The 22,532-nt window shown below is 46.4% G+C and overlaps 1 protein-coding gene and 1 pseudogene across 1 annotated transcript in view; one reads left to right on the plus strand and one right to left on the minus strand.

Moving 5' to 3' along the window:
* Window positions 1–22,532, minus strand: part of PDE4D (phosphodiesterase 4D) — a 798,342-nt gene that overhangs the window by 692,152 nt on the left and 83,658 nt on the right.
* LOC118499218 lies at window positions 11,684–14,845 on the plus strand (annotated as a pseudogene).

The following is a 22,532-nucleotide window of genomic DNA, read 5'->3' on the forward strand; positions in this document are numbered from 1 at the left end:
ACTTTTCCTACTAATAACTTGAATATCTCTACCCTCCCAAAATTCGCATGTTGAAGCCCTAACCTGCAGTGTGATCATGTGTGGAGACGGGGCCTTCAGGAGGTGATCAGGGTTAGACGAGCACTCTCTCGCTCCCCTCCCACCTCTGTCTGCCCTGTGAGGACACAGCAAGATGGCAGCTGTCAGAGAGCCAGGAACTGAGCTCTCCCCAGAACCCAGCCACGCTGACACCCCGATATCAGACCTCCCGTCTCCAGAACTGTGAGAAATAAATGTCAGCTGCTTAAGCCACCAAACATGTCCATGGTATTTTGTTATGACACCCCAAAACAGGGCTGTGCAAAACAGACTACTGTACACCCATCCTTTTTAAGAATTGTTAGAGCTTAGAAGTAGACATGGACAATTGTGCTTTTTGATTATTTACTAGACTGTCCACTTCAACAATGAAGGAACTGAATTTGTTTTTGCAAGTAAATATTCAATAATTATTTGGTGAAAACTACGCAGAAATAAACTCATACATAGAACAAATTGATGGTTGCCAGATGGGAGAAGTTTGAGGGGTGAGTGGAAAAGGTGAAGGGATTAAGAAGTACAAACAGGTAGTTACAAAATAGTCATGGGGATGTGAAGTACAGCACAGGGAATACAGCCAGTAACATTATAACTATGTACAGTGCCAGGTGGGCACGAGCCTTATCAGGAAGATAACTTTGTAAGTGACATAGATGTTTAACCACTATGTGTACACCTAAATCTAATATTGAATGTCAACTGTAATGAAAAAGAAATAAAAAATAAGAAATATTAACCTTTTATAATCTTTGATTAAAATGTTTTTCCAGCCCCCATCCAAAAAAAAAAAAAAACAGTTGGTGAATAAATGATGCTGACTGACTCTGTAGAATTTCCAAATCAAATATAAGTTGAATAGCTAAATTCCATTTGGTCATCCCAACCCATCTTAGTACACATACACACACACACACACACACACACACACAAAGCTATACAAGGTCTGTCTGGAAAAAGTCCAGCCATTGTTAATATAATGAGAATGGTTTGTGTGGCATCAATGAAACCTGGCAGCCAGGGTGAGTGGCCTGGAGTGTGCATGCGTAAACAATGACAACTTCACTGTACTAGTCAGTGAGGACGGTAGATGCCATTGAGTGAGCATGTGTACTGTGTGGCCATCACATTAAAAATGAGCTGGTAGAGCAATGAGTCTATATCAGGTTTTGTGCTCAAACACTCCTCTGCAGAAACTGTTCAGATGATTCAGAAGGCTGCAGCTATGGGCCACTGGTGATTGGCGCTTCATCACGACAATATGACGGCTCCTGCACCACATCTCACATGGAAGTTTTGGTGAAATATCAAATCACCCAGGTGACACAACCCAGATTTGGGGCCCTGTGACTTCTGGCTTTTTCCCCAAACTGAAATCACCCTTGAAAGGGAAGAGATTTCAGACCATTGATGAGATTTAGGAAAATACGATGGGGAAGCTGTTGGTGATTGGGAGAACTGTGTGAGGTCCCGCAATACCTACTTTAAAGGGGACCAAGGCATCATTGTCCTGCATACATGTTTCTTGTATCTTGTATCTTCTTGAATAAATGTCTCTATCTTTCATGTTACATGGTTGGATGCCTTCTGGACAGATCTGGTATGTAACCAAAAGCGTAGTCAATACACTGTTGAGTACTAATAAATGAAAAGCTATTTTGTTCTGTTGAGCACCAGGGTAGAGCTGGGATTTAAAAGAAGAATGAAGCAGGAGAGAGGTAAGGTGCTAAATTCCATGAAGTGAGAAAAATCTGGAGTTCCTACGAGCAACTTTTAGAAAGTAAGGCAGAGAGAGGGCCAGTTGAAATGGCAGAAGGCGAGCATTGTAGCTGCAGAAATAACTGGGTAACTTACTTTTTAATAAGATAAATGTTTAAATACTATTTATAACATTTCACATCATTTGTGAATGTAAATTGCCTTTATTTCCTGAAACACACAGATGTATCAGGCCTGAACAAGTTTCTTTTCTTGGGAGAGAGGATAGGCGGGCGTCCAGGAGCACGAAGGGGGAGGCGCCCTCTGCCATTGGTCTCCGTGGGAAGGGCAGAGCCTGATGGTCACTGTGAGCCGTTTCTAAACTGAACTCGCTCTGTTGGGGCAGAGACTCGGGGCCTGATGTGATCAGAGGCAGGCTTCATATCCCTGGGAAAATTTTAAAAGCTTTGGCGAGATACGGGACTTTTCACAATCTGTACAATGGGGTTTTGAGCCAAAGGTCTCTAGATCTTAGGAAACAGGGTGAACTCAGTTGACCCCTATGAGGAAAAATTTCCATGTCCCACAAACAATAACAATCTCAATTATAGTTTGAAGTAGTGGCAACCAGAAACCAGGCTTCCTGTTGTCCTCGAGCAACTGAAAGTTCATAATCACACACCCAAGCAGCCCCCCCCACCCCTGCACCCCGCACTGGGCAGATGAACACGGCAGATGAACAGTGGGACTGTAACCCTGGGAACTGAGGCAGTCTCGGCGCTCTGTGAACTGCAGAGAATGATTTCCAAAGGACCATCTGAAACGTGTTATATGAATGCTTATGTTCGACAGTGAGAGAACTTTAAGGAAGTAGGAACATGCCGTAATATCGTACAAGAAGAATTCCTGGAGGACCTTAGAAGTAGGAGGACTTGATTTACTGCAAAAAGAAGGGACGGCGTCTCATTTTCTGTGAGGTGTGTAAAGAATGAGAACCTGAAACACAGGTATGGTTATGAAAGTGAGTTAACAATAATAAAAGAAAACCTTATAGTATTGGGAGAATCAACAGTCATTGGGGGAAAAAGAGGAGGGAATTGTTGACTTTGAGATTCTATGCTTGCGTGACTAAAGGCAAATACGATTTAGTAAATCTTTGGACCGTATCATGCAAATAACCTGTGTGAATGGACTTTTGCTTTTGCTAGGGCAATCAGATGGGCCAGACGAAACAGAAAGAAGACTTCTATTGGATTGCCCAGACTGACTTTGTAAAAGTTTGCAGTGTGGTATCATTAGCAGGCAATGATTTGGATACCAAAGGTGGTGCAGGGGTACTCTGAAATTTACTTCTAGATACAAATTCCAAAGTGTTCCCTAAGCTGCAGCACAGGTCTAGGCCTATCGTTTCTGTGCTTCCCCAGAATACATTGTCCACAGAGAGGTGCCTCACCTGGCAGAGATTAGACTAAAACACCACCAAGGGCAGGACTCAGGACGCTCCATCGTATAAATAAGGCTAGGATGGGGAAATAATGAAATATCTGGAAGCAAGGGTTAGTATAGAAACAAAAGAAGGCTAGGCATTAAAAATAAAAAAGAAAACTCAAGTCACTAAAAGTCCTTATTCTGTGACCACCAGGCGGACACAGCATCGGCGTGTATGAAATGTTTCCCAGTAGAATCATTTTCCAGCCCTGAGTACTCATGACATTACTGACTAAAGACTACCCTCTAGTGGCCTAACCGAAGAACTACAGACACTGGTAAAGCATAGAAGAAAATACTGTGAAAGAAATGGGATACAGAAAATGCGATTAAAAAAAATGAAAAGATCTGTTTAATTTTCCCGCAGTACCAGGGAAAACAACTGATCACACTACTTAGGAAACGCGGGTACGGTGGCGAGAGTGCCTGTGGATGCTCGCTCTCGTAACCTGGATGAGGTTGCAGGCCATCGCACGTGCCCGTTAACGTTTTTCTGTTTACAACCTAAACGTAACGCCAGTGCAGTGAGTTTTCTACCAAAGACAAACAGACTGAAAATACAAAAATCATTCATAAAAGTGACCAAAATGAGATTTTTGTTTTCCTCACGATCTGGCACATCTTTCTCAGTTAGCTACAATGTAGGTAGCTGCTGGTATGGCTGGTAAAATCTAGTCATTTCAGAATCCGTGGGGCTCTCGGTTTCCACACATCTTATTCATTCAACTTCTCGGAGACCCACTTTTAAAAAACATGCAATATGTTAATTTTTGCCCTTCCAATCTTCCTGGGTTTGGGGCAAAATATAGTGAAATTCGTATAAAAGTACTCTGTAAATTCCTAGTGAGCTACGTAAATATGTGCCACTATTAGTCTTGAAGTCTCTAGGTGAAGATGGTGAGGTTGGTGAAACAGATGTTTGAAGATGCTATTTAAATTTATTTTTACATTTTTTAAAGATTTTATTTATTTATTTTTTTAGAGAGAGAGAGAAAAACATCAATGTGTGGTTGCTGGGGGTCATGGCCTGCAACCCAGGCATGTACCCTGACTGGGAATTGAACCTGCGACACTTATTTTTACATTTTTTAAAATTAGCAAATTAAAAAAGCTATCCGTTTTCAGCTAGCATGGCTGACTTACTAAAATACGTCTGAGTAGGGCTGAGCGAGTACCTGAACCCTCACATGTAGGTTTACATGTGGAATCAATGACTGAAATAAGACAAGTGTTTTCTCATGCATCTTGAAGTATATCACTCTAGAAGTCCTCTTATGTTGTTAATGTTTTTTCATCAGTTTCATCAAGTAACGTAGACAGATTGCTCTAAATTATTAATATGGCTAAAGAGAAACCATACTAAATTTCACACCATGTTTAATAGTTCGGACACATGAAGGCCCAACCTTTGGAAAGGGTCAGAAATGAGGGAGTTAACAGGTGAAACGTGCTGGCACAATCAGTACTTAATAAAGAGCGATTTCCTAGGTTTCCAGGGGTGTCCAACTTGCAGACCACAATGTGGCCCAGGATGGCTACAAATGTGGCCCAACACAAAATCGTAAATTTACTCAAAACCTTATTTTGTTCCGTTTTCATTAGTGTTTTCATTAGTATTTGTGTATGTGGCCCTATGTGGCCCAAGACAACTCTTCCTCCTCCAGTGTGGCCCAGAGACGCCAAAAGGTTGGACACCCCGGGTAGGGACTGACTTATTATTATTATTTTTAAATCTGGTAGTATCTATCTACTAACTTTTGGGGTGGGATGGAGATCAGTTGACCTCTTTTACATTAGGTTGGCAACAACTAATTTGAAACTGATGAAATATAAGCTGATCTCAAGTAGCATTATTTAACTAAAATCAATCTGTTTCATTTTCAAAACCAATGGGATGGTAGACAGGAGCTCATCACATTTCAAATGACATGGCATTGCTATACACCTTAGTATTAAAGTCGTGCTCTTGTTTTTGTGTGTAATTGATTTATAATGGGAACAATGCCCCTGGAAATTAGGGGACTGTTTCAAAACACGTTACTACTCCCACAACCCTCTTCGAGTCATTAATTAGGAGCACAACGAGGTCTTTCCTGCCAAGTCCTTGCAGACGAGCGACGTTGAGACAGGAAATGCAGAATCTGGCAGTTTATTGTCTCTCATTTCCAGCCCAGAGCCGGTTTATCTAGAACTCAGAGTGAATTTGTTTTGTGCAACATGCAAATAGCAGTTCATTATATGTTTCTCATTTAAGGCAACAATAATTCAAAAGGAACACAACCGCAGGAGGCCCGGCAATACCGCAAGGATGGGTGTTTGTGAAAATAACCCGCTGGGAAAAGGGTGGTTCTCTTGAAGCACACGAGGAGAACCAGGTGTTTCAGGAGCTCTGAAACTTTTCTAAGTATTAGAATCTCCCGGGAGTTTTTGACCCTGTCTGTGCCCAGCCAGCAGCCCACATGGATTCAAAGGGAACCTCTGTGGCAGGACCCAGGCACCATTAAGGTTATTATTATTTTTAAGTTCTCTGAGTGATGCCAATGTGCAGCCAAGTGCGAGAAACACTTTAGTTGAGAAACACACACTTCAAAGAGTGAAAGCCATGTACTTTTCCCCACACTGGTCACAATATGATCATAGATAATTGTTATAACCTCCCTATTCTTATAGTAGCCAGAGACACAGCTTCATTTAGAAGGTATGTTAGATAAACCACATGCAGGAGAAAAGCAGGATTTGATCAATAGGCCTGCAGAGAAAGTAACCACGGAGTTCAGCGCCGTGTGCAGGGCCCCCTGCTGGGGACTGCAGGGCACAGGCAGGCCCGTGGCCCCGGCTGGAGATCTGGCAGCTCCTACTGAGTAAGCACACCAAGAAGTAAAATTGTGCCCCAAATGAATAATGAGCAGAGCTGTATTGTAGGGCAAAGCAAGATAACAAATAGATATTAATTATTAAGGAAGGTAAATATGACCACAATACCAAAGTCACCACCTGGTTGATTCCAAAGATTTGGGGGGGGGGCAGGGGGGAAAGGCTGCATGACAGGAGAACCTCACCAGTGGGGCATTATCTGGGAAGGGAAGGTGGTCTTCTCTCCCAGGCTCTGAGGCCAGGGCCTCGACCATGTGGTCTCAGATCGCAGCGTGGATATCTCAGGGGCGCCTGTGGCACAGATGCAGCCCGGCCAAATCCGACACAGGGCTGGGGGTGGGGGTGGGGGAGGGGAGAACCAGGAGTGATGGCTGCTGGTGGGTGTGGGGTCCCGGGCCATGAAAGTGTCTGGAACTGACTACAGCGGCGGTTGCACAACTTCCTGACCATACTAAATGCCATTGCGTGGTGCGCTGCCGTGCATGAATTGCAGGGCGTGTGAATTAATTAAACTTACTATAGTAAGAAAAAGGCAAATTAAGTCTCCAACTAGTGGCTTTGTAACTTCAGCATCCCTGGGAATCTTGTTAAAAGCACATAGTCAGGCCCTGGCTGGCGTAGCTCAGTGGATTGAGCGCGGGCTGCGAACCAAAGTGTCGCAGGGTAGATTCCCAGTCAGGGCACAAGCCTGGGTTGCAGGCCATAACCCCCAGTAACCACACATTGATGTTTCTCTCTCTCTCTCTCTCCCTCTCTCTCTCTCTCTTTCTCTCTCTCCCTCCCTCCCTCCCTTCCCTCTCTAAAAATAAATAAATAAAATCTTTAAAAAAAAAACCCCACATAGTCCTAGACTACTCCACCCCCAGACTTGTCACTCAGAGGGTGGGGAGAGGGACCCAAAATCTGCATTTTCTTCCAGTGCCGCATCTGACGCTGGCGCTCGGAGAAACACCGACGGTGCTGCCGGGCCCCCTCCTGGAGAAGTGCGGGCCTCCAGTTTGGAGGCCGCCTGTCCCCCAGCCGCTCCGTGAACAGGGGCGGACAGGGCCCCAATCAGTCTCTTTCCTGGATGCATTCCTAGCCTTCTAGGAGTTTATTTTCTCAGTGTAAAGGGGAGGGTTCAGAGGCAGCCCCTTTAAACCAAATGTGTATATTATGAAAATTAAATTTCCACTCAGTACAAGTTCAAACGTAACTTTTAAAAGTGAAGCAAAAATGAACGAAAAGACCAGAAGGCCTAACAGGGACCTTCCTTTGCTCGGTGTGCACCCTCCCGCAACTGTGCAGTCCGGGGGGTCTCGCATCGCGCGGCCCCTAGTCACCCACTGATCCCAGGCGGTGGTCATGACTTCACGCAGAGGGCACCCAGACCGGTGAAGACGGCCCGGGGTCAGCCGTCTGCGGGTGGGAGCCGCTGAGACAACCTCAGGATGTAGGGAGGCAGAATCACGGCCTGGAAGCGTGTCCCGAAAGACGCTCAGGTCCTCACCCCGGGAACCAAAGGGGAGTTAAGGTTGCAGATGGAGTGAAGGTTACCGGAGTAGGAGATCAGCCTGGATCGCCCAGGTGGGTCCGATACAGTCACAGGGGTCCTGTGAGGTAGAAGACGCAAGCCGGCGGGTAAGAGAAGATGCGCTGGTGGGAGCAGGTCCGAGAGAGGTGACACCGCAGGCTCTGGAGATGGAGGGAGGGGCCCTGAGCCCAGAAGTGCGGGAGGTCTCCAGAAGCTTCTTACATATGGGAGAGAAAGAGCAGCAGCAGCAGCCACCCACACCTGCGTCCTCAGCCAAGGGCAACCCCCTTCCCTGCTCCGGGTGGCTTTCACCCGGTGCCGGCCCGCGGGGGACGGCAGGGGGCCCTCCCTCTCCTGCCACTGAGCTGCCCCTGGCCGCTGGGCCTTCGTGCTGGCACGGGGGGCTGCAGCCTGGGCAGGGATGATGTCACCGTGGGCCAGGGTCGCAGCACTAGCCTGCACAGTGGTGCCCGGGGCCCATCCCAAGGCTTCTCCCGAGAACAAAAGTCTCTGTGTGGTCTGGGATGATACCCGAAGTTGAGCAGTCCGTCACCCACATCTACCAAGGTGGACACGTCCCACCTGCCCAGGCTGATGCGGTCATGGGTACTTCGGCGCGGGATATGTCATTTTTGCTGAGAACCGCTCAAGAGGACAGCAGCGCTAGTTAAGGTCTTAAAATAGAAGCTCTGAAAAACACAGGACCCTGAGTAAACAGTGCCGTGAATTTGAATTTGCTGATTTCAGCCTCTGAGAAACATTTACCACCTTATATTTTGTACAAGGCTTATGCTGTTTTAGACATCTGACACGGCTGTCCCTCATTTCTCTTTAATCCCTAACTCTGTGTTTCACCTTACTAAAAAACAGAAACACGAAATCTCGATAATGGATGAACAAATGATGATGACAGGGGACAGCACGGACAGATGTCCCAAACGCAATGCCGGCCTGGCCAGCCAGACGCAGGTTCCTACTGCGGTTCCACTCCCGAGAAGCTCACGTACCCGCCGCCGCGTGCACCCTGTTGGGCCCCAGAAGTCCGAGAGTGAGGGCCCGGGCGTCTGTTTCTTGATCTGGGCACAGGTGACCTCAGTGTGTTCGCTTTGCGAAAACTCCGGCTTAGAATCGGTGCACTTGCATTTATGTATACTTTGATGCAAAGTTCAAAGAAATGTAAGCATCAGGTTAGTGCTACGTGGGAATTTGAAGTCAGGATGCCTTCACCTCCCTTTGGCATCACAAAACGGGTGAGAGGTTGGGCACTGCTCCCCGTGAGTGACTGAGTGACGGGGAAGGTCAGGGGCATGTCGTCCTCTTCCGTGGGCGAACAAAGCCTGGTGCACCGCACTATCTGGTCTTCCTTTGCAAGCATGAAACCAAGAGAGGATCGTGGGAATGGCCAGTTTCTCACGGTCCTGGGCCATTCATTCTGGCACCAATGAAGTAGCCGGGGTTTTGCGCATCACCCGGACAGTTGGGTGGTGGGCTGTGACAGGAAGCATGTCCACTCCCCTAGCCTGACGGGGTCACACTACTGTCAGGTCACCGCCACAGTTTCCAGTCGTGCCCTAAATCTTGATCTAATCATCCCCAACCCTTTCCTCTCATTGTCCCCACTTCTCTGTGCCTCTCATCAAAACCTACCTGTTCTCATTTTACTGTCACAGAATCTTTGATAGTAGCTGGTTCTTTAAACTGGTGGTCCTCAACCCTGGTGGCCCATCTCTGTTCCTTGGAGGGTTTCTAAAAGCACGGGTACCTGGGCTCTCTGCAAACTCACTACACAGGAATTCACAGAGATCCACCCCTCCACAACCCTCCCCAGCCACATGGGCACCTTTATAACCTCCCCAAACAACGCTAATGGGAAGGGCGGAGTTGAGAAGCTCTAACCCAGCTTATGAAGGTGACTGAACATTGTTTATGCGGCAACCCTCTCCAAGGCCGTAGCTGAAGTCTACTGCCGCCTGAGGACCTGAGGAAAGGAGAGACTAACTTAACATATTGTCCTCCGGCTCCGGCCTGGGCTGTGGTTACACAATGCTGACCAACTCTCCCTAGCTGTGGTCACAGACTGGAACAATGCCAGCACAGATGTCCCCACTTGCAGAAGGAGTGCCTGGCTAAACCAATACTTCTTTTTTAAACAAATAAGGTTGTAAGGCCTCAACTGAAGAACTAAAGGTATGAGCGTTGTCCTAATGGATTTTTAATCCTGTGTAAAGTTCTCAGCTGATAACAAGGTGTAAGTTTTACAAAAACATTACACTCATATGAAATTATATCCTTTCTTTGACTCAAATTTATTATTTCTAAATTCTAAAACCTAGGAATCTTAAGTGTGAGAAAAATGGCAATTAAAACTCCTACTTTCTTTTAAAGACTGTTTGAAGTAGGGGGAGAAGTATTTTTCCTTGATTTTGTTTGGTGGGAGAAGTCATGGGGGGGGAGGGAGGCAATACAGGGAAGGGTTTCACCAGCTGGACAGCAGCCCACACGACCCTGGGCTGCCAGTACTGCAAGGTCAGTGCTCCACAATGTCGGGGTCTAAGATCAGGGTTCAAGCATCTTTTTACCAGGGTTCAATATTCCCCTCAGGGCAAAAGGAAGACCTGCTCTGGGATGCTTAGAAGGCCTGATCTGCCCACTGTCCAGGCCTGTCTGTTGTCTGGGACGAGCATTCCTGGGACCTGGGAACATGTCCACAAGGAGCCCACTGCCTCCTTTTACACAGTGACCTGGAAACTGAAATCTTTGAGTGGCTTACCCAAAAGGACTCAAGCCCGCCAACATGGCCCAGGTGGTCTCTTTTTTCCCATCTGCCCTCTAGGGGGCAGAGATGTCATGGGTGAGTACAGTCCTAGGACTGTGAGGCTGCTGCTTCGGTGGTGAGAGTGGATGGTGATTGATCAGAACTTAAGCATGTGGCCTGGGATGTTCCCACACAAGCCCAGAGGTGCCTCATGGTTCCAGATGGAGGCAGATGGAAAGAGAAGAGTGGGTGACTTGACAGACACTGAGAGACTTGAAAATGCTAAATTTAAACCTGGCCTTACCCTGGCTGGATAGCTCAGCTGGTTGGAGCATCGCCCAATGGATCAAGGTTATGGATTCCATCCTAGGTTGGGGCACATGCAAGGATAAACCAGTGAATGCATAAATAAGCGGAACAACAAATTGATGTTTTCTCTCTCTCTCTCTCTAAAAATCAACCAATAAATAAAAAATTAAAAAAATAAAATAAATCTGGCCTTCCGAGTTATTAGGAAGGCATATTTGGTATTTGTTGAGGTAGGATGACAGACCTCTGACACTGAGATGGAGGATAAAGCCTAACCATTAATGCTCTGTATTTGAACTTGACCGTCCAGGTATAGGCTTATTTGTCCAGGAAGGAGACTCAAGCTTCCTTAAATTAATAGTCTGTTAGTGTGCTCTACAACTTTTAAGTTTGTGGGTATGTGATATCTCATTCTCCATCTGTGTTTTTATCTCACAGACACACACGTTTCAGAAGAAGCCCCTCTCTGAGCCCTGCCCTAGACTTGCTGAGCCAAAATGTCTCAGGCTGAGCTAGTCAACGTGTGTTTTAACAAGCTCTTCCGACGGTTCGCACCCACAATTCATTCACCGACCACTAACGTAGGCTCTTATCTCCTCTCTCATTTTTTATGCTAAGTCCATGTGTCAACAAAGTAGTGTTGAGTATTTCTTTCATCTGCGAGCGTGAGGCGCATGCCGAGGTCAACTGCGTTCTGTTCAGGAAACAGGCCGCTGAGCCCCGGGCCTTGTGGCTTCCGCTGCGACCCCTCTCAGCCCAAGCACATTGTTGGGGGGAGCCGTGGGGCCTCGCAGCCGCGCTGCGGCTCAGAGCATTTCCCCTCGTCGGCGTCGTCAGAGTTCTTCCTCCTTCAGATTGGCCATTCTCCCCTCCTGTTTCCTGCCCAGCTCTTTGACCTGATACCTGTTCTCCTTCCCTGACCATCTCTGCTCCTCAGAGCCTCCCATCTGTGATTTCACACAGGTTCCTCTCCGGTCGGTGAGAAACGTTCTCATTCGCACAGATCTGTCACTACCCTGGCAGCATAGCGGGGTGGCCCCGGGAGCCTTGGGAAACCCAGGCGGGGGCCCCATTCCGACCAATTGAATCCCAGTCCGAGTAGAGGTGTGGTGGGTGTGTGCTATACAAGTAGGAAAACAGATGAGTTTTCCTTATGCTGTTCACATGTCAAAAATTCCAAGGAACCTTTCCCCCCATATACCTAGAGGCTCTGGGGCATCCCTTCAGTATTCTGCAGCACTGAGCAGGCACAGGTTGTTAACATAAATCCAGCTTTTCCACCCTGCCCATCCCTTAGCGCCTGCACCTGCGGCCTGTGAGAGCGTGGTATCTCACTGAAAAGCACTCCGAGACCTTCTGTCAAGAAGCCTCATGGCCAAGGGCAGGTAGCGCCAACACTGTCTGTTTCAGAGCTTTAAACAGAGGCTGAATTTAGTTACCTGGCCCCACTACTCCATGCCCAGGACCTTTTTGTTTAGCAGAGTAGGGTTTTTGGTCAGGGTTTTTTTTTTTTTTTTGCACAACTATAAAATATTCTAGTGACATATCCAGTCCACACCTTGTACTCTAGAACTTTAATGTGTACATGTAGTTCATGGAAGATGAAAAGTTGTACCTGAAATTCAAGTGCAGTGACCCAATAGAGAGCTGGCCGTGGTGAATGACTCTGTTCTCCCTCATTAAGGGGGAAGTGGCTCTGAGATGCTTGTGTCACGAGATACTGCGCCCGCGATCCCTGTTCCAGCTATTTCATGTACACACAGCACCACGCTTTGCAAACCCAATGAGAAAAAGCCACATCTAAATGCAGCCCAAGCAACGGATACGGACCCATACAAGTTGGGATTTAAAAGCACTGTTTCCAGGCAACAAAATAAAAACATTTGGCTAGTTGTGCAAGAACTTTTAAATTTGACCCTCTAATTTTAAATTGTTGGAACAGTTTTCAAGTACAAATTTCACAGAAAAGAAAAAAATAAACTCCAGGGGATGATGACAATACCACAGTAAACTATACCATTTGTCAAATCTACCCTGTGTGATTCCTGTTCTCTCAATCTCATCAAAGAGGAGCACCTTTAGGATGCGGTGTAACCTGCCTGGATTGTAGCCATGTGCTAAGAGGTTGAACGTGAACCTGAAAAGTAAAGCTCCAGACTGTGCAGGTGGAACCCATGCAGGATTTTATACCAAGGACAGTTCTAGTCATTAATCTACTGATGAGAAATGTATTTTTTAGCCCCCACGGAGGGGTGGACAAAATTCATTTCTACCAAGAGAGCTTCTTTGTACAGCTCTGCTCCACCTCAGCCCTAGTTTCTGAGCCTGAGAACCAGGATTCGAATTTCCACCAAACTCCTAACCCAGAGATTCTCAACCTGTGCTGCACAATAATTTTTCAAACATGCAACACATGACTATTTAGTCAGGGGCACTGACCTCTTTTCCTTGAGATTGTGAAATTGAAAAATGACAACGGCCAACACAACCACAGCCAACCAGTGTGACTCAATCAAAATTATACCTATGTTGTCAGATCAGCAACAAATAGTTTTGGTGTGCCGCAGAGTTCTGTGATGAGTTCATGCGCATCATGGGATGAAAAGGGTTGAACATTGCCATTGTTAATCTGTATTCTGGGACCAGTGCACCAGTCTCTGCCTGGAGAGTATATGGGAGCTCCTGGGTTGTGCTAGGGTAGTGCTGATTATTATATTATAGTTCATGCTAGAGACACTGATGCCTATTGAATAAAAATTAGATACAGGAAGTCCCTTCAGGCCTCATGCACCACCTTCCTCTCTTCCTTAGCACTGCCTGTGGAGGTGGCAGGCCTTGCCAACTCAGCACCATCACTACCCTCAGACTCCCCATGAAACCCAGGATTGTCAAAAGGAGGACCAAGAAGTGCATCTGGCACCAGCCAGACCAATATGTCAGAATTCAGTATAACTGGTAGAAACCCAGAGGCACTGGCAACAGGGTGCGCAGAAGATTCAAGGGCCAGGCCTTGATGCCCAGCATTGGTACGGGGGCAACAAGAAAACAAAGCACATGCTGTCCAGCAGCTCTGGGAAGTTCCTGGTCCACAGCGTCAAGGAGCTTGAAGTGCTGCTGATGTGGAACAAACCCTCCTGTGCTGGGATTGCTCACAATGTTTCCTCGAAGAACCACAAAGCCACTGTGAACAGAGCAGCCCCGCTGGCCATGAGAGCCACCAATCCCAATGCCAGGCTGTGCAGCAAGGAAAGTGAATAGACAGATTTTGTGTACATTGTATCTGTGTAAATAAAACCTTAACATTCTGCAAACAAATTTTCTCCTTTCAGTAAAGGAGGAAAAGGGACTGCTCAAGAAGTCATAATAATTGAAAATTATTACTATGCTTTAGGAACTAGAAGATAATGTAATTCCATAACCTGGTTAAGAATGGTAAAAACAAAAACCAAACCAAAAAACACCTTATTTACTTCATTTGGCTGCTCAGCAATATTCACAGTAGCCAGAAGGTGGCGCTCACTTCTTAGAAATACAACGAGGTTGAAAACCTGACTCCAAGGAGAATCAGAACAGTCTAACATAAAAATATCTTTCAATAAAACGGCGTCGGTTTTCACAGAGTTACAGAGAAGTATACATTAAATACACGAGCAGTGACGTTCACAAATGTACACAGGTGCTGGCAATCATGAAGTCGGAGGTGGAACATAATGGTTCCTGCTCATTTTCACTTATTTGAATTTACATCTCCTTTAGGCTCTATATGTAAATTAGCACATATTGATTTCTCTTCAATGTGTTAAGTGCTGTACAGTATTTAAAGTGATGATCCTTTTCTATCTGAAACTCAAAATGAAGAGGTGGATCAATAGATTGAAAACCTCTAGGGGCATTTCCTCGGGCTAGCACAGCTCTTGGACGTGAGGACCACGCTCTCACCCCTCTCACTGGGATCCCAGCATCCCTCACCCCGCCCTGGTCTGCCTGCCAGCCCCGGGGTCACTGCGTCTCAGGCCATCTGGTGTGCAGAGCCACCAGCCTTTTGCCATTTTTCCTCCCTCCTCCATATTCCCATCAGTTTTTCTTAGTTTAGCAAAACAAAGCAATGAGAACAAATGGTTATTGCATTTTTTTAAAATTAGTGCATTTTAAATGTATATGTACCTATGGGTTATGAAATAGTAGAAAAATCAAGAACAATTCCTGTTTACTGACTCTGCAGTCAGAAATGTAAATGCACTCACTGTTCACATGGCCTCTTTTTCTGAATACGCGGAGGAAGGGAAGTCCGGTGTGAGAAAGTGGTGTAATTATTTAAGGAACATTAGGAAGAAGTATAAAGGGGCTAATGTAGAGGCTGCAGGGCGTGCTCTAAGGTGACAGGCTGGGACAGGGGACTGAAAACAAAGAAGAGAGGAAGAAATGACAGGGAATTGAAAGCCAGGGAAGTTTCAGTTCGTTCCAGAATGTCCTGAAAACTTTGCACCATAGGGCAGGTCCTGTGCTGTGCGCTCTGTCTGTGGAAGCAGCGTGATTCCTCCTGGAGGCTGCAGACTGATCAGAAGGCCTCCTCAATCCGATTAGCATGCAACCTACTGTTCCCACTTCTGTCCCACTGATGTCTGCTGGAGACTCCATGCCCGAAACACCCAAGCCCCCAGCAGATTCACTCTGTCCCACTTCGGCTCTGTCTTCTGTGGTGGCTTTAATCACCCCCGGAGAGTTCTCTCTCCTATTACCTATTAATGCAATGGCTGTCTCAAAACTGTCTCTCTTTTCAAGTTCACAGAGCTGACTGGACCTGCACTCCAGCCGTTAGATAATTCTGCAACCAACTTTCCTGGCCCTGCACCATTCCTCATATTTCCAGGGAGCATGGTCCCCCCCCTTCCCTCCCAGAGGGTCCTCCTCTTGGCTCAGGCTAGCCTTCCATCCAGCTGCAAGAGGCAACCAAACAGAATAAAACCTGTGTGAGCTTTAGACCCAGAAGGTTTGAATTTGAATCCCAGTGCTTCCAAACTACATGTCCCTGGGCAGGATTCACAATTTTTCCAAGACTGTTTTTTCGTCTCTAGAAGTTGCCATAAAATTAAAACAACCTCCCTGTGATATTTTCAGGATTGCCAATGTGTTATCTGGGAAAACACTTTCCATACTATGTAACCAATGAAAATTCCCACTGATCCTATCTGTTGACTTTAAAATTCAAGGATTTTAAGCCCACAAAGTACAATATGTTCCCAAGTCCCCGGGGTTGGGACCAGGGTGAGGAGAGTGACTTCGTCCAGGCCCTGCAAATCTGTGACCTCACCCTGTCCCGTGTCCCACCCACCAGGACCTTCTCTGATAAGAACAGGTCTTTCTTGTAGTTAGGCTGTCTGCCTTATCCTGAGCCTTAAGTTCAAACCCTCCCACTCCAGATTCTATTCTCCGCCCTCTCCTCTTCCTTCACATAAGCATTCCAGTGTGACCCTCTGCACTGTGTGACCACCTCAGCCTCGGAGAAGAATATGACATTCCTGTCTCCAGCCCTGAAACATGGCTCCCCTCACACCCTGGGCATATGACAACACTGTGATGGATGGTCATAACCCTGTGTGGAAATCTGTAGACTCAATTTCAAGGCTTTAGGAGGACACTCTCAAATTTAACAAGTAAGTGAAAAGTTTTAAAGAACCAAGTTTACAAAGAAGGCAATGGAATGATGAGTTATTTGTTATCTTCGGTCGGAAACATCTGCTGATACATCATTTTGCAGGCGTCTCGCCAGCAGCCCCAGCGGCTCCCTCCGGAGATGATGTGTGCAATAAAGGGTGTCAAACAGCAAGCACTGCAACTGGGGGGTGGGGGGGAGGAAGGAAACCCAGTCACCAGCTTTCTGCCAGGCCAGACTTCTGGGCTCCCTTTGGACTTGGACACAAAGCAGTATGCCTCAGTTCTGCGGTGGACAGAACGGTCTGTCCTCTGTACCCTCGTGAAGTTTGCTGCTAAGACCTTCTCTCAGTTACTTCCAAGCACTTCATCTCCACGTGTAAGTGACGATTTTCTGGGCACTTGCTTCTGGCCTGTGGGCTGGCTGTCTGCTTGCTGCTCAGTTGCTCTTATTGTTAAGTAAACCTATCCTGTTGTCTTTCTCAAAACTCTCAGAGAAGTATGGCAAAGATTGCTAAGCAGGCCAGGTTTGCATTGATTCAGGCCTCTCCTCCATTAGTGTCATCAACAATTGTTGATGTGTCTGTGTTATACATCTCTGGGGCACTGGCTCCCTCCATAAGACTGCCAAGGAGTAGGTCTATGTGTGCATACATTATAGATGATATTGATGGCCCACCGTTACCAACCTTAATGCTTTCCCTCCCAGCTAATTTCCTCTTGCAGTCCCACCTGCACATGCATGCATCTGTTCACACACACACACACACACACACACACACAAATGTACCTGTCATTCATTACAATTTGCCCAGGGAATAAAAACCCATTTAAATAATAACTTAATAAGGTAAATTTATTCACTTGTAACAGACAAATATGAAAATAAATCCTAAGTCATTATTTTTTACGAACTCCAGCTTTCTTTTTTCTAGACAATGGCAAGAACCTTAGATTAAGAGTATAGCAGGGGGAAGGTGCTGTGCTCACAAAAAGCATGTAGAAAAACTGCAGGCCTGTGCAAGGATACTCTTCAATAAAATGAAAATGCAGATCTCTCAACAATCGGCGCGCACACACACACACACACACACACACACGGGGCAGGGTGAGCTCTTCCCAGTCTCAATGCCTAGATACCTCTGTGCATGACTGCCACCACGCTCATGGCCTGAGGGAGGCGCTGTTGGCCCCTTAACACATCTAACGCAAAGCTGAACTATTTTCAAGTTACCTCTAAATATCTGCAATGGAACAAAATGGAATAATAACTCCAGGTAACATAAAATTAGATATTCTGGCCCAAAATTAATTTAAGAGGTTCACACTCCCTTGGAACAGGAGGTTATTTATTTACTGGACCCAGAGAATAACTAAATAAATGCAAGAAGTGGAGGAGTGGTTGGTGACTCCTCCTTCCCTGGGTCCAGTCCTTACTTCCTCCTTCTTCTTTCCTGACGCTAGGAAACGGCAAATTATGTACTCATCGGACCAAATCTAGCCTGCAGCCTGCTTTTGTGAGTAAAGTTACACAGAAACAAAGCCACACTCATTTATTTACTCACTGTCCAGGGCCACCTTCATTCTGCACCCAGGCGGAGTACATGCTACAGGGCTTGAAGCAACTACTCTGTACTTGCTTCATTATTTTACGAAGCCTAAAATAATTCCTATCTGGACCCTTTACAGAACAAGTGTGCCAGCTCCTGTCCTTGAACTGTAGTATTTTTCACCAGGGGATTCACGGGTGATAGTGGTAGGCGTAAGGGACTTCTATGCGTGTCTGGTCAGCCGGGGGTGCCAGCTTCTTCAAATGCAGGTCTGCGATGTGCTGGATTACCCTCTGCCGGCCGTTTCTGGTGAGTCACGCACAGGTGTGTGGGAGAAGAAACTCAGGATGCATACCCAGAGACTACGAAGTATCGGACACGGATCTTAGGGGGGCACAAGTACCGTGTTTTTCTCTGCTTCCAGTTGAGAGTTGCATGGAAAGAAGGGAGGGAGAGAGGGAGGGAGGGAGGAAGGCCAATCTCTTGCCACACAAGGGGGAATGGCTTCAGGCTCGGTGCTCTGGGTTCTCCGCTGGGGATGGCTGCACATCACAGTCCTGGAAAGCCTGCATTTGTTCTAAGATATCATTCCCTGTCTGATGACTAGAGTTCAAAGCTGTAAGTGTAGTATGGGGGCGGGGGGAAAGGTTAAATCAATGAAAAAAAAAGGAGGGCTTTGTGCAGAGAGAGAAGATAATAAGAAGACACGTTGAAGAGACAGGCGTTAGTACGAGAAAGGACTCCAAGGTGGTGAAGAACAGCACGTGTCTCCTACCTCTGCACATTGTTGCACAGCCTGGCAAACGAGAGCTCTTAGTCCAATAACACTATATACACCAAGGACACAGCATGGGGAAATTCTCAGCGTGTGGGAGGAGTGTGTCAGAGGAGACATCTCTGGGCGAAAAGTAACAAAAAGAACAGAAATAATGGGTGCAGGACTCATCCTATAGAACCAGGAGAAGCCGAGGAGATGACTCAGGCTGCAGAAGCAGGATTGCTGACTGGGGACCCCACTAGGGAAAATCCGTGGCTTTCCAAAGTGGGGGACACGTCTATGTCTGAAACTGGCTTCCAGGTGATTTTAGTACCGGCCCTGAAAACATCTCGGAACTGACCAGTTAGCAGATGGTGTTTGAGCACAAGAGGGCGAAACACGGCTCTGTGAGGGCGTGGGGGGCGGCATGAGTCACGAGTTCGTGTGTCGTGTGTGGGCAGCGTGCGGCGCGGCGCTGCCTGTAAATGTGCCGCCCTGGGAGCTAGGCTGCTGGGATCCGAGTTCGTTCTACCACTTCCTCGCTGTGGGACCCTGGACAAGTTCCTTAACTTTGCCTTAGTTTTTTTCATTGTCAGTGGACATACGAATAGCAGAGGCTGTTGTAAGGACGGGCTGCGTTGATACATACACAGGACTGGAAACAGAGCCGGTCTCAGATTGGTGGTGCGTCACCACCAGCGATTATGACTGACAGAGCTGCCAGCCCAGCAGGCAGCAGAGCGCCACAGAGCCGGGCAAAATGGGATTTCAGCAAAGCACGTCCCACACTCTCACGGGGTGCCCCCGAGAACCGCCTGCGGAACACCGCAGGCCCAGAGATCCATCTCCGGTTTCATAACTGCTATGTCACTGCAGCCTGATGAAACTGCTCTCCCATCAGGCCTTACGGCTGTCTTCAGTCCTGTCCTTGTTCACTGTTTTTTATCAGGGAGACCTGAAAGTATTTTATTGTGAAAAGCCGTAAAATATTCCAAGCCTACAAAAACAACTTTCAACATTTAGAACTATCAAAATATGAAAGTTTTACACCTAAAACATGAGTGATTTCTCTCTAACTGAACATATCGGATCAATATCGAGAGGCTTCTTGGAGAAGATACGGAAGAGTGTCCTGTGAGGCCCATTTTGAGATAAACCTGGCACATTTCTATTCACTTTTTCAATTTATTTGAATATTTATTAAGTATTTAATATATGTTAGGCATTGTCCTAGGTACTTGGAGTTTATTGAAACACATAATTTGCCTTTATGAAACTCATATTCAGGCAGGATCCTTGCTAAGCAGAATTTCCATGAATGTGAGATCTTGGGTTCGCCTTACTCAGATCTTAAGATTTCCTACAAACTACGCATAAACTTGATACACTTAGGGATTTTTTCTCATCTATAAAAAGGCAATAAAATACCTTCATGTCATATCATGATTCACAATCACTCATCCAATCAAAAAATATGTATTGCTTAGTGGCGGGCTGAAGAAAATCAGCCTAAAAAATCAGTCCCCGCCCCCGAGAAGGTCAGTCTTTCATCATCAGGAAGATCAAATCAGGTAGTTAACATTAACACCAATGTTTCCATAGAAATGTAAGCTGTGACTAGCAGATGCACTTGTATAAACATGGTTCGTGAGTCCTTGACAGGCTTCGGGGGGATGCTCAGTGTGGATTTTGGCCGTTACTTAAAGCCCTACCCCAACATCTCGGCCAGCACCTCTGGTAGTATCATCGATGCTGAGCTCCATGCTCAGACAGGCAGTGGGAGAACTCCAGGACTTCCATAAAACCTGGAAGGGTTTCCCTCCTAAGAAACATCCAGTTTTGTTGCCAAATAGTCTCTTCTCCTACATGGAGGCCTGAGTCAAGGGGTACTATGCCTGGGAGAAGTTACCCTTAGAACCTGAGCATGCACGCACATTTTGACATGAATTTCCAAATGGACATTCCTAGTTCCACAACATGCCAAGCAAGAAGTGCACTGAGGCTGGTCCCTGGAGGTGGAGCCAACATGAATTGACAGAAGGCAAGTTCCTGGAGTGGGGGATGGGTTGAATGACCGGAGAGAAGCCATTCCTCAACTGTAGACCTGTTGTCTCTTCCTGCTCTTCCACCCCCACCCTCTGGTAACAACAGGAGCCACGCCCTCATTCCTCATTCCTCAGTGCACATGCTTCTGCTTCCTCCCAGGAGGGGCTCTGAACAGTGGCATGCCGGTGCCTAGGCTGTCAGCTGAAGGGACCATAAATTCACCCAGGAATGAAGAGTAGCTCCAAAAGTTTGGAAAATTACACGAGATGGGTTCTTTCTTTCCCTCATTTACGCCATGTGTATTTTACAGTGTACAGGAGAGAAAAGGGATGATTCCATTCTTTATGAATCCAACAAATATTTATGAGCACCTATCATGTATGAGGCAGCGTTTTAGCAGGTGGGTGGGGGAGACATGCAATAAACACATGAATGTGTATTAAATATTAAAATAGCAACCAGGTTAGTGCTATGGATTAAATTGTGCTCCTACCCAACAATTCTTATGCTGAATCCCTGAACCCCCACGTGACTGCATTTGGTGATGGAGCTTTCAGACAGTGGTTAAAGTTAACTGAGGTCATAAGGGTGAGGTCCTAATCCAATTGGTGGTCTGGTGGCCTCTACAGAAAGAAGAATCTCTTTCTTTCTCTTCCTCTGTCTGTCTGTCTCTCTCTGTGTACATTCACCATGGAAGCGCCATGTGAGTGAGCAGTAGGAAGGCAGCTGTCTGGAAACCAGGAAGAGGGCTCTCACTAGGACTTTTCCATGTTGGCACTCTGCTCCTGGACCTCTAGCATCCAGAACTATGAGACAATAAGCATCTGTTGCGGAAGCCACCCAGTCAATGGTACCAGCAGACTAACACAGTCAGGTAGTGAGAAGTGCTTAGAATGAAAACCTAGCACAGCAAAGGGTCAGAGAGAGAGAAGACAAAGAGGTGGTCAGGGAGGCCCTCTGAGGGGGAGACTTTGGGCTGAAGCTGAATGCAGCTAAGATGTATTCAGAGGCACCCCTCTGGTCTCAGGTTTAAGAGTACTAACAATCAGGATATGACAGGGCTCATCTTTAAAAGCAAATGGGACTGCCTCATTTCATTAGAATCTTTTTGGGAAATAGCCTCCTGCTCAGAGAAAATGTTACACTAGGCAATCTGTGCTTGCTTGGGTTAGTCCCTTAAGCCCCATGCCCCAGTTTCCTGGACTGTGAAGTAAGAGTCATAATAATTTTTACCTCTTTAGGTTGTTGGGAGGTTTAAATGAGTTAATGCACATGGACCAATGCCTGACACGCAGTCAGTGCTCAATGAATACTAGCTATTATTATTATTACCACCACCACTACTGTCTCTAGTATTATAGCAACTACCGACAGAAGATTAAAAAAGAAATTTCAGCAATGGTACCTTTCAATTAGATCTTCTCTGAGCATCCTAGCCCTGACCATCTCTGGGATATTAACTTTGCTTGTCTGTCTCCCCCAGCTCTATTGGAAGAGCAAAGCTAACGATTAAGCACCCGTGTTGTGCACTAAAAAGTCTGTTGCATGAGTTCAAAACCATCAGTGGAAAAGGCTTTCTCCTGACAGAACTAATTCTTTCTGCTCATGGTTCCCAGGACACTCCTGAGTACCTATTCTGTTCCTGTCATTTCTTTATAGGTCAGGATGCAAACAAAATACTGTCAACAAGATGAAGATGCTCCTCCCCAGTGCTCCTGAGGAGGAACAAGAAGAAAAAGAGATGGAGCAAAAAGAAAACAAGAAAGAAAGAAGCAGGGGCGAAGGAGAAGAACTGGAAAAAAGGCACATATGGGC

The sequence above is a fragment of the Phyllostomus discolor genome, chromosome 3 (assembly GCF_004126475.2).
Source record: "Phyllostomus discolor isolate MPI-MPIP mPhyDis1 chromosome 3, mPhyDis1.pri.v3, whole genome shotgun sequence".
Classification (NCBI taxonomy): domain Eukaryota; kingdom Metazoa; phylum Chordata; class Mammalia; order Chiroptera; family Phyllostomidae; genus Phyllostomus; species Phyllostomus discolor.